General features: G+C 32.5%; 1 long non-coding RNA gene across 4 annotated transcripts; it reads left to right on the top strand.

Annotated features, from left to right (window-relative positions):
- The first annotated feature begins 3,892 nt into the window (after positions 1 to 3,892).
- Positions 3,893 to 10,029, top strand: LOC107760052 (uncharacterized). Of its 4 annotated transcripts, none has more exons than XR_012705585.1 (6): positions 3,893 to 4,313; positions 5,729 to 5,942; positions 6,044 to 6,889; positions 7,081 to 7,155; positions 9,395 to 9,436; positions 9,762 to 10,028. It is a non-coding gene; the product is annotated as an uncharacterized LOC107760052 (long non-coding RNA). The 4 variants fall into 4 exon arrangements; XR_012705583.1 differs by having other exon boundaries at positions 3,893 to 5,513; XR_012705584.1 differs by having other exon boundaries at positions 3,893 to 5,942; positions 9,784 to 10,029.
- The last annotated feature ends 871 nt before the right edge of the window (positions 10,030 to 10,900 follow it).

Raw genomic sequence — 10,900 nt, 5'->3', positions numbered from 1 at the left:
CTGCTTAATTAAAGGGAACTTTACATAACTGTCATAATTTAAAAGAAATATAACAAATCCGTAGCATGAAATCTAATATTACAGTTGTGGCAGGAAAATATTTATATTTGTAGCATACTGTTCCATTAAAATAGGAATATTAATTATTAATCTCTAAACATAAGCAATTTGAATAGAAAGTCAATAATTCTTTGTACAAAAATTATGCTTTTTTTTTTCCTCTTTGTCTATTAGCTTTCCTTCTTTTTATTCATCTTCTTAATTTTATTTTCTGTCTAAGCCAATATATTTTTTAACTTTGTTCCATTCGTTTTCTTTTTAATTATCTTTCTTAAGTTTTTCTCTTCCTTCTTTCTTCCTTTCTTAACATAAAGATCTTACTTCGATAATAATATACGTTAATATATACAAAAGGTATAAAAATATATATTAAATTAACACATATAAAATATGCATAAAAAATACATCTTCAATTAAGATGACACTTAGACATATGAAATATACATTAAAAAATATATCTTAAATTTAATTAAGATGGCATATAAATATACAAAAAACATATATATAAGAAATACATCCTGAATTAAAATGACACTTGACATATAAAATATATTTGAAATATACATTAAAAATACATCTTAAAATAAGATGGCACTTCACAAATAAATATACAAAAATTATATACATAAAAATACATTTTGAATTAAAGTGATACTTGATATACAAAATATAAAAGACGTATAAATCAATACATCTTGAATTTAGGTGGTATTCACATATGCATCAGATTTTAAAAATAGAGTGAAGAAGATGAATGTTGGGCTTAATTTTTGTAATATGCTAATAATGAAAAAAAGTGCTCTTTATGGAATAAACAATAAATGATGCTATTTTTTAAAATAATAGTTAAAAAAAAATCAAGAGGGTAAAAAACTGTTAATTAAATGCCGTCAAATTAAAGGGGATAGGTGCCAATGAGATATTCGCTTGAAAGATTGAGGAATAATTTAAGCTAGCGTTTGGCCATAGATTCCCAAATTTATTTTGAAAAATCTGATTTGGGTGAAGTATTGTTTGAAAATGAAAATGTGTTTGGACATCAGTTTTGGTTAAAGTTTAGTTTGGTAAAACATGAAATATGACTTATACCCACAAGTTCTAAAAATTATCACAAATACTCAACAGTACCATTATCAATAACATTCATTATATTATCGAAACCATAGTCCTGAACATAAATAAATTTGATACAAAATTATCATTTTTATAATGAACTACATGATACACTATCAGATGACCGAGAGGACGAAGCAACAATATTACAAAATAATAAATGGTGGGCTCTTTTATAAAATATAAAAGTTTGGGGCAATTTTTAAAAAATATAATAGTGATATTTTTGCCCAACACCAGCTATTGAGCTGGTTTTTTGTGATTTGGCCAAAATATAGATAAAATTTATGGCCAAACATGTGTTTGACAAATAAAACCCAAGTTTATTTTGACAAAATCTATGGCCGGGTCCTAAATGTAGAGCTGCTTGAGTTTTGCAAAGTTTTGCTTATATTTCAACGAATATCACACACTACGTTTTTTTTTGTCTCACGCAAACAATATAGCCTCTTAAAAAAGAAATACTGCGTATGAATCTATTTAGGCAAATAAATTCAAAAATTTCCGTACGGGCACACAGTGCTTATATGTAGCTCCTTCTTTCTCATTTTCTCTCACAAACAGTTAGCCATGAGAGAAGCCATTATAGAGTTTTGGGAAGCTTTCCTAACAATTCTTATCATATTTCTTTGGCCAATGCACTTCTTGTTGACCATATTTTATGGCTGGGTTGAAAGGATGTGAAATTTTCCTACGCGGAGTTCTATCAATAATCTCCTATCTTACTTCTATTTTGGCCCTTGCCTTACATGGTTACAAACATGACAAAGGGGAAGAGATATTTGTCTACTATGGCACTGCCGGCGGGATGTGTTGCGTTTTATTTACTGTCATATTATGCTATCGTTCAGCTGAAGCATCATTCTTCGGTAAACGACCTGCTATTGTGTCGGCTGCTAATGGGAAGCAACTGAAACTTCTGGGTCCATTTCTTGGAAGGTTGATAGGCTGGTTGTTCACTCAATGCAAGGTCTTAGAAGAATATAATGTGTGGGCAAATCATGCAAACCAATAACCTCGTGTGCTCCAATTTCTGACCAATTATTTGTGTCAATTTTTAGTTTCACCACTGCAACTTTCATTCTTATCATGGTATTGATGCCTCTCAATACTGATTTCGGGTTGTTAAATTCGAGTGCTGGATTGTTATTTGGGCTGACATTGAGAGATTTCAAAGAAGATACGGTCCGATTCAGTGTTACTTCTATAGTATTGGGTGTATTCATGTACGTGAAGGCTGGATATGATACATATCTGGCAAGGCGGGCTGCTACCACGCTTCCGGTGCAAATGTTATCTCCTTCGGAGACGGAAGAACACCTGAGGGCAGAGACTCAAAATCTAAGGGAGAGGGCTCGTAGAGCCGAGTCCGAAGCTACTGCCACAACCGAGAAGATTCAAGGTTTAGAGCATGAGACTCGTGAAGCGTTGGAAGGAGCTCACGCCTCTATGATATATAGAGGCAATGTTTTTTAAAAGTGCTCTTGTTTCGACAACGGACAATGCTAACACTGTTGTGGCAGATTTGATCCAAAGGGAGCTAAATGCTTTATCGAGGGCCGATGTAGCTGAAACTTATGCCAAGGGAGAGACGACGAAAATTGATGTGCAACAATTAAAGTCGTTTAAGCATTGCAAAGTGGAGTTGCTATTAGGGAACAATTGGACTATCCAACAGTAAGTGCGAGTTTTTCCAGTCTATAGCTTCCATTTTCTTTACAAGTCATGTTTGGTTCTTATATCTTCAAATTTATGACCAATTTCACCTTAATATTACTATAAGGATCCGTTCACTTCTCTCTGACCTCTTTGTCGCGTCCTACCGATAGGGTTTTTGTCCTTTTCTGGATAATATTATCTGATCACAATTTATGTATGGTAAGTCTTTAGTTATATTGGTATGGCATAGTCATCATACTTGTTTTGTTAGTCGGTGTTTTTTAAAGTTGTGACTTGAATGCTAAATTATCATAAAACTACATTGCTTTATGTTTCTTGAGTTCTAAGTTGTTCAATGACTACATAAAATGTTTGGCTGTTTGTTGAGATTAGTTTAGAGATTTAATTTACTATATCTAATTATAGTTAAGAGAGTTCATTTAGCTTGTCCGTGCATTGTTGCTTTGACTGCAAGCTCAATCCCCTTCTCCCAGTCAATATTGACTATTAATGCACAAGATAGCGCTTGTGCCTGACGAGGGATATTCACAATATTTGGGTTAATAGATAAATTATATAACGGACATAATCTGAATACTTGTATAATCTTTAAGGACTTCTTTACTTAGCTAAATGAGTTTCAGTGTAATTTCTTGCTCTCTCATAGTTGTAAAGAAAAGAATTATTTTTGCACTTTCTCGGTACTGTTGACTAAAGTTACTTCTTTACTTATCAAAATGAAAAGGATGAGGGCTTTTCTCAGTATAATAATTTTAGTGTTTCGTTCTGTTTCATTGGAAAATACTCTTGAGCTGATTCTGAGACTTGCACTCTTTTCCAATTTGTTTAACTGGATATCATCTTTTTATTTAAAAACTGTATTTTCTATGGCTTGCACTCATTATGTTTTCCGCAATATGAATGAGTGGTTATCTCATCAAGTCTTTTCATGTAGCAGCCCCCAAAATGGTAGAATTTGTGTCTAATAAGAAGTTGTATTTTAATCCTTCTATCTTGCTAAATTTTCTTTAAAATCTACATTCTCTTCCAGGGACCTACATCAAATTCTGAATCAAACTGTAGTTACTTCAAGTGGGCTACTGCTTCAACATTTAAGGAAAAGGGAAAGTGAAGTCTCCACTGCATATATTCGCCTAAATGATAAACGATTAAAACTCTGCCATAATGAGAGCTCAGGTTAGTTAAAAGTTCGAAACTTTCTCACTCGGAGTACATGTTATCTCCACATTTTTGTATTTTTTCTCAACAGGTAACCTTCTATTTCTACTTTGATGTGAAAAGTTGTAGCATCTTTTTACTTGATAAATTACAGAATCAGACCCCAAGTAACTTTCGGATTGAGGTGTAGTTGCTGTTAAACCGCATATCAACAGATCCAGCATTTGGTGTCATAATTAGCTGAAATTATATAACAACTGCATAACTTTTGATGTTTCCCTGGATGAGACCTTTGGTATGAGGTGTGTGTGTCCATTCTTTTTGCCATTATGTTCTTTGACACAATTACTTGGGTGTTAATCTTTCTTCACAACGTTACATCCTCCCATGTGCTTATGTGAATTTCACATATGAAGTTTGGGCATTGGGGTGGGAGTTTGGGGAATTGGTGTCCATACATATTATTATGTCCACATTGTAGAATAAAATAATTCGTGATCTTCTCAAAAAATATCATTTGTGTTACTAAAATTACCCATTCGGTTAGCAAAATCATTTGTGGCATTAATTTCATTTTTTCTGAAAGATGATGAATTAGTTTCGGAAGTAATCATAAAACTAATTTTCCAGGTGAATTTAGAAGCTGGTTTCTAGCTAGAAGGATGTTGATTAGTTATACGAAGATGATCAATTTTCTGATTTATATGCTTTCGTTGAGACATGAAGCTTTTAAGTAAATTTGTCATAATTTTCTGTGAAGGAACTTTATCAGAAAAAGTAAATTTTATTGAAGGGTTTGAACTTTGAAGTAACCATGTTTTTTGTGTTTTATTTTTCTTGCAAAACAACGGAGAATAATTGACTCGAGAAAATTAATAGTTGAAATTTGGAATCGACTAATATTTTCAATTTCTAATTTATTGGATCTTCACTACGTCTAATAGAATGGAAGTATGTCACTCTTTCATGTCTTTTTAATGATTAAAATTCATTGTTTTTCTAGCAAACTGAGGAATATATTAAAATCAAAATATTTTGTATTTGTTTTTATAAAAGCCTTTGTGATCAAAGTGCGTGTGGTGGGAGGTAGATAAAGTGTTGATGGTGATAGTGATAAATAGGAGGTGCCGAAAGCAAAGTTTTTTCTTATTGCTCAGTAGGGAGGAAGGACGAGGAGAGTGTGAGACAATTAGTTGTTTTCTACTACTACTACTTGTTTTTTATGGTGAGTAGAGAATATTCTTGAGATCTGAAAATTGGTATAGTAGTGCCATCATGGCTACTGCAATTCTTTCTTGTTCTACTGATTTATTGCTCAATTTGGTTGTTCATGGAGTTAATTAGTATATCTGGCTTGAACCTTTAATTTGGATAGACTATGCAAGATCAATAATTATAGTTGCACGGAGTACGGTACAATTTCATTCGGAAATCCCAGACGCTCTAGCTAGGGCTGTTAGAGGCAACTATATATGACGATTTTGATTGAGATGACCAACAAGGTAAGTCGACATCTGCTAATAAGTGATATTCTTGAGGAGCTGCAAGAGGAAAGAAAACAAAAGAAGAACAGAAATAAGGATAAAATGAGAATATATTTATTAGCAAATAAATACGAAACTCGGTAAATTCTGATGTTACTTTTTGCTATTAGCAAGGAAGGAAGGTACATCCATTTGAAGTAATTTTCTTGCCTACTGTGCTTCTGCATTTTTAGGTAATTGCAATTGATGTGCTGGATAAGGTTAATGACCGTGACACAGAGATCATGAGTCTTTATAATAAATGGATAACTGCCAGTAGAGCTAATAGGTGTATCATAGGAGAGAATTCAAGACATCGTTTGGTGAAGAACGTTAAATCAGCATCTCCATTTATGACTTACTAGGATGCTTAAGTCAAGTAGATGAGTCTGGAGCAGTTATGACATGGTAAATGACCGCAAATTTGGTCAACTAATTGGCCTTTACACAATTCTTACATATATTTGCACTAATAATATCTCTCTTCTAATCAGTTTTGCTTATTGCAGATTCTGTTTCTTCCCAAGCTCTTTGTTGGCATGGAGAAATGATATCTTTGCTTTGATCTATTTGAATCTTTGTCCATACTTGTTGTTTCATGAAGCAATTTGACATTTAACTTAGGGTTTGAAATTGGTATTTTGAGAACGAAGCTTTTCTTCTAGAGATGGACCAAATAATTGAAAGGTCTCCTACTGTGCATCCGATTTCTTGGAGTTCAAGGGGGAAAAACAGGTGATGACTCCAACATAGGATCTACTCGATAATGATCTTTGGGTGGTGGCTCAAATCAAATTTTTGTGATTACTTTGGTGTTGTCTGGTAAGATAGCAGATAAGAGGCGGAGAACTCTTTCTGTTCTACTATTTTTTCCTTCTTCTCTCTCATCATTGATCTCTTTCGCCCTCCACTTCATGGTTTGCATTTGCAATTTCTTCACTCTGTCAAGATTTCTCTGTTGTTTCTTTCTTTGTTGCTATATTTGTTGCTTATGGGAGTTTGATGGCCATTTATTAGCAGCCCCTTCTTTTTGGAGATTCTGTTGCTTAATTCTGTCGAAGTAGTGTCAATGCATGTGTATCTTTGTGTGTCATTTTCACATGGATGTCATTATTTAGCTGAAATGGTAAGAATATGTTAGTAAATCTTTGCCTGTTACTATTATTTTGCTGAAATTGGTAAAAGTCTGATAGTAATCCTTGCCTATTTATGTACATCCAAGTGACATTTTCATTTGTAGTCACTTTACTGAATTTTACCTCCTCAGCCCATTAACCTTTCTCTGTAACCTTACTCTCAAATCTTATTTTGCCAGGTTATCTTCTTAGTCTCACTCTCCAAATACTTCTTCTATGGTAAGTTCACAGTTCTCATGTCCATGTTCTCAATTAGTGAGAAACATCAAGTTACATTCCTTAAATGTGTTTGCTTAAAAAACTTCTCTATTTGAATATGAGAGTTACGTTACTTTATTTTCTTCCAATTTTATAAAAATCTATGTTAGTTGCATAAACTGATCTTCTTTAATATGCGTTTTTTTACTCAGTTACCCTGTATCACCTTCTACTTCTGTAAGCTTTGGCCATATCTTTCGGTTATAGTCGATATCTACCTATTTTCGGTGAGTTTTTCCAGTAAGCTTTTCCCGTAACCTTTATTTCTATCTTCCCCTACTTTTATTCTTGGGTGGTTGGAAATTGGAATGTGTATGTTGTATGCCTTATTTGCTCTTCTTTGTTTGCCTCAACTTCCATTCAGCCAGAATGTCAAATTAATGCATGTCAGTTTTATTGTTTATTCATATATTTCTTTGTGCAATTATAATCGAAAAGAAAACTCACAAGAGGTCTTTATTTTTGCTTTTTTTATCAAACAGTTGCAATTTAAAATTTTCTGGAGTTCCCGTGTTATTATTATTCAGGTAAGAATCCGGAGCGGAACTAAGAGTTTTAAGGAAGAAAAATTATGTAGGATTTTTCCTTAAAACAATACAAAGAATGTGTTATATTGTCTAAATAGAAAATTAGATAACACAACCACATCCTTTTATTTAGATATAGTTTTCTGTATTATGTTCTTCTGCTGGATTTAAGTCGTATATAAGTTTAATTCAAATACTTCATCATGAAAAATAAAGATAAATTTAATATATATATATATATATATATTAGAATAAATTATGCTTTTGGAATCTTTACCATGCAACCTTCTTATGTGTTTTAGGAAATAATACTACCATGTCTGTCTTTCGCACAACTCTTATTCATGTCTATGTTACATAAGAAAATGAAAACTATATACTGTATCTTTTGAAACTGCTCAGGCCTGCAGATTAGACTTTTCCCGAAAAAAAATAAGGAAATGAAAGTTTAAGACATGATGTGGTAAGATATAGAAGATGTTGCAAGGGATCCTCAAAGGAAGCAACAGAGCAAATATCTAATGAGCTGCAACTAGAGCACAAAACCAGAAAAAGAAGATAAGAAAGAAAATGAAATTAGTGGCCAGACCAAAGCAATTTAACATATAATTCACAATTGATAGAGCTGGAGGGACACCAACAACAACTAGCAGAAAAAATAGTTGTGATTGCTCCTATCAATTTCACTTTAACCCCAACCCTCTTGATGATGTTGTAACACATAATGTTACGGTAGCAAAGGAGGTCGTAGGTCATGAGAAAATTAGAGGAGGGGAAAATTAGGATGCGAGTGAAATATCAACAAGATCACAAACTCATAATACCTAACCTGCAAATGAAGATATACATTTTATAAGCCAAGCTAAACAAGGTGCTGAACAGACTGGGAGATATGGACGGAAATAGTGGTATACAGAATGATGCACAAGAATTTACTCATAAACTAAGAGCACACTAACAATGCAAGGAAGAAAATGAGATTGAGAATATACCTTAAGCAACAATTTTGATCAGGTAATGAGTAATCTAGATCTTAATGAAATTAATGGAGTAGCATATATCCCTACTAATGTGCTTGAATCCACATTCTTTTGACTATCTTTTCCAGTTATCAAAAAAATAATAAATAAGATGATCAAGAAGAATGTTATATCAATTATCAACCTATAAGTAATGTTTAATGATGTTTAATAGATTATTTGTAGAAATAATATATTAAAAAGTACTGTTGTGTAAAAATGAGAAGAATGATTTGAAGTTTTCTTCTTTGTATTTTCAGTATCTCATTTTGCAGTATATGCCTTGGGTTATATACAAGTATGAATGAATCTAGGGCTACATTCTATATTGCCAAGTGGCAATGTCCAATTAGTTAGTACAAAGTTGTACCTAAAACAAATACATGGATGGAGCAAATAATTAAATTACATGTATAAAGTTGTACATGGACGGAGGAAATAATTATAATACACATGTGCTATGCACAATGTGAATTAACCTATCTGAAAAGGGCAGGCCCAGAAGTGGGGTGTGTGTAATTAGGCCCAATGAAAAATGCATTGAGGACCCAAGTCAGGCCCAAAATCCGACTGGCCCATACTTGTTAAGTATACAGATCCGATTATATCATCCGCTTTGTACATCATCGGCTCCAACATGTTGTAAGTGTTATATGTTTTATGTCACTATAAATATAGGTGACAGAAAGTCTATTCTACTTTTTGCATCAACAGATTCCTTGTTAGTTTTTTTAGTAAAGGGTTATTCGTTTCTATTCCTGTTTATCTATTTATTTTGTGGGAAGAAGCGGATCTATTAATAGATTACCAGACAATTAGGGTTTTCCTCTCTATCCTATATTTGACATCTATACATGTTTGATTGTGTTTACCTGCTTTTTGAAGGTAACATAAAACTTCTATTTTGCTGCATTTTTCAGGAGGACGGAGACTGACTGCTAAGTTGGGGACTTTATATTAGGGTATGTTTTAAATGTTCCTAAAGATGTAAATATTACCTATATATTCTGGGTGTTACGTTACACATATATCTATGATAGCTGACTATGCTTTTTTGAACTGAATAGAAGTAGAGACATATAGTGTTCTTATGTCATATTTTAAATATATTATATAGACATGTGTATTTGGGTCGTTAGTTTTTTCTTTTGATTAAAAGTGGAGTTGTATCACCAGAATACTCGTGAAAGAAAAATTAGCTGAATATCTAATTAGTACGTCAAATGACTTATTAGGACTTTTTTCTCATGTTTATGTGATATGTCCATTCATTCCTCTCATATTAAGGTGGTGGATGATTTTGGAATAGAAAACGGATGACAAAGAGAAAGAAGAACCAGTGGAATACTATACACTATTAAGTTGTTGGAGTGCTGGAACGGAGAAAAGCTAGCCAGGAGAAAGAACCAGTGGAATATGATAAGATGTTTTTAAGAGTGGAATATAAAAATAATGCTAAATCAATTCTTAGAGATGTTAAAAACATTACAGGGTTATACTTTTGTCGGATGTACTCATGTATTCTTTGTTGTTCCTGTACTTTACAACATAGTCTTAGTATTTTTTAATCTATATGAAATACCTTACATTCTACAAAAACCATACCCAAAAAAGAACCAAATTATTTAATCCAAACCTTTCATGTCCTTGCTAGTCTATATAGTATATCACGGTGGAAAATATGCATTAAAGTACATGAATATGAATAAGTTGTAAGTATGTGTATATCAGTATATATATATATATACACTAGTTATGATAATAGTCAAATAAGAACAAACATAGAAGACAAAACGGAAAGAAAAAGATTGATATGAGGATTTTCTTTTGATAAAGAAACTGGAAAATTGACACGGATAGGTATGTTTAGGTGAGAGAGTATCTTAACATATATATATTAATTAGGAAAATGGAAAGATTTATATAATTTAATTTAAAAGTTAAAAGTTTTGAAATAAATTGTATTTGTGTAACTTTTTGAAAGTAGATGTGATTTTTTTAAATAAGTTTTAAAAGAGTTGTATTATGTGTAAATTACACAACATGGATCAGATTTAACCTAGCTAGGTATACATTGTTGTGGTACTTTTCTTTGTCGTGACTAGGGGTGGCAAACTGGCGGGGAGCGCTGGGTCGGATATGATCGGATCGAAAACGGATAATTTAAAAACAGATAAATTATTCGATCAGACCCGTAGGCGGATAACATGGATATCCATATTATCCATTGCTTCTTGAATATGATCACTTATGGGAGAATTCTTAATCTTCCATACTTGAGGAACCCCCAATTTGAGGCTTTACAAATATAAAAGTTAAACACATTAGTTATCCATTGTTTATCCATTTGGTTAACCATTTTCTAAGTGGATAATTCGATCCGTTTTTAAAAAGTTCATTATCCAACCAATTTTTTAATGAATAAT

This window comes from Nicotiana tabacum, chromosome 22 (genome assembly GCF_000715075.1).
Source record: "Nicotiana tabacum cultivar K326 chromosome 22, ASM71507v2, whole genome shotgun sequence".
In the NCBI taxonomy this organism is placed as follows: Eukaryota; Viridiplantae; Streptophyta; class Magnoliopsida; order Solanales; family Solanaceae; genus Nicotiana; species Nicotiana tabacum.
The sequence above is the reverse complement of the archived record's forward strand: the minus strand, read 5'-3'. Positions and strand labels throughout refer to the sequence as shown.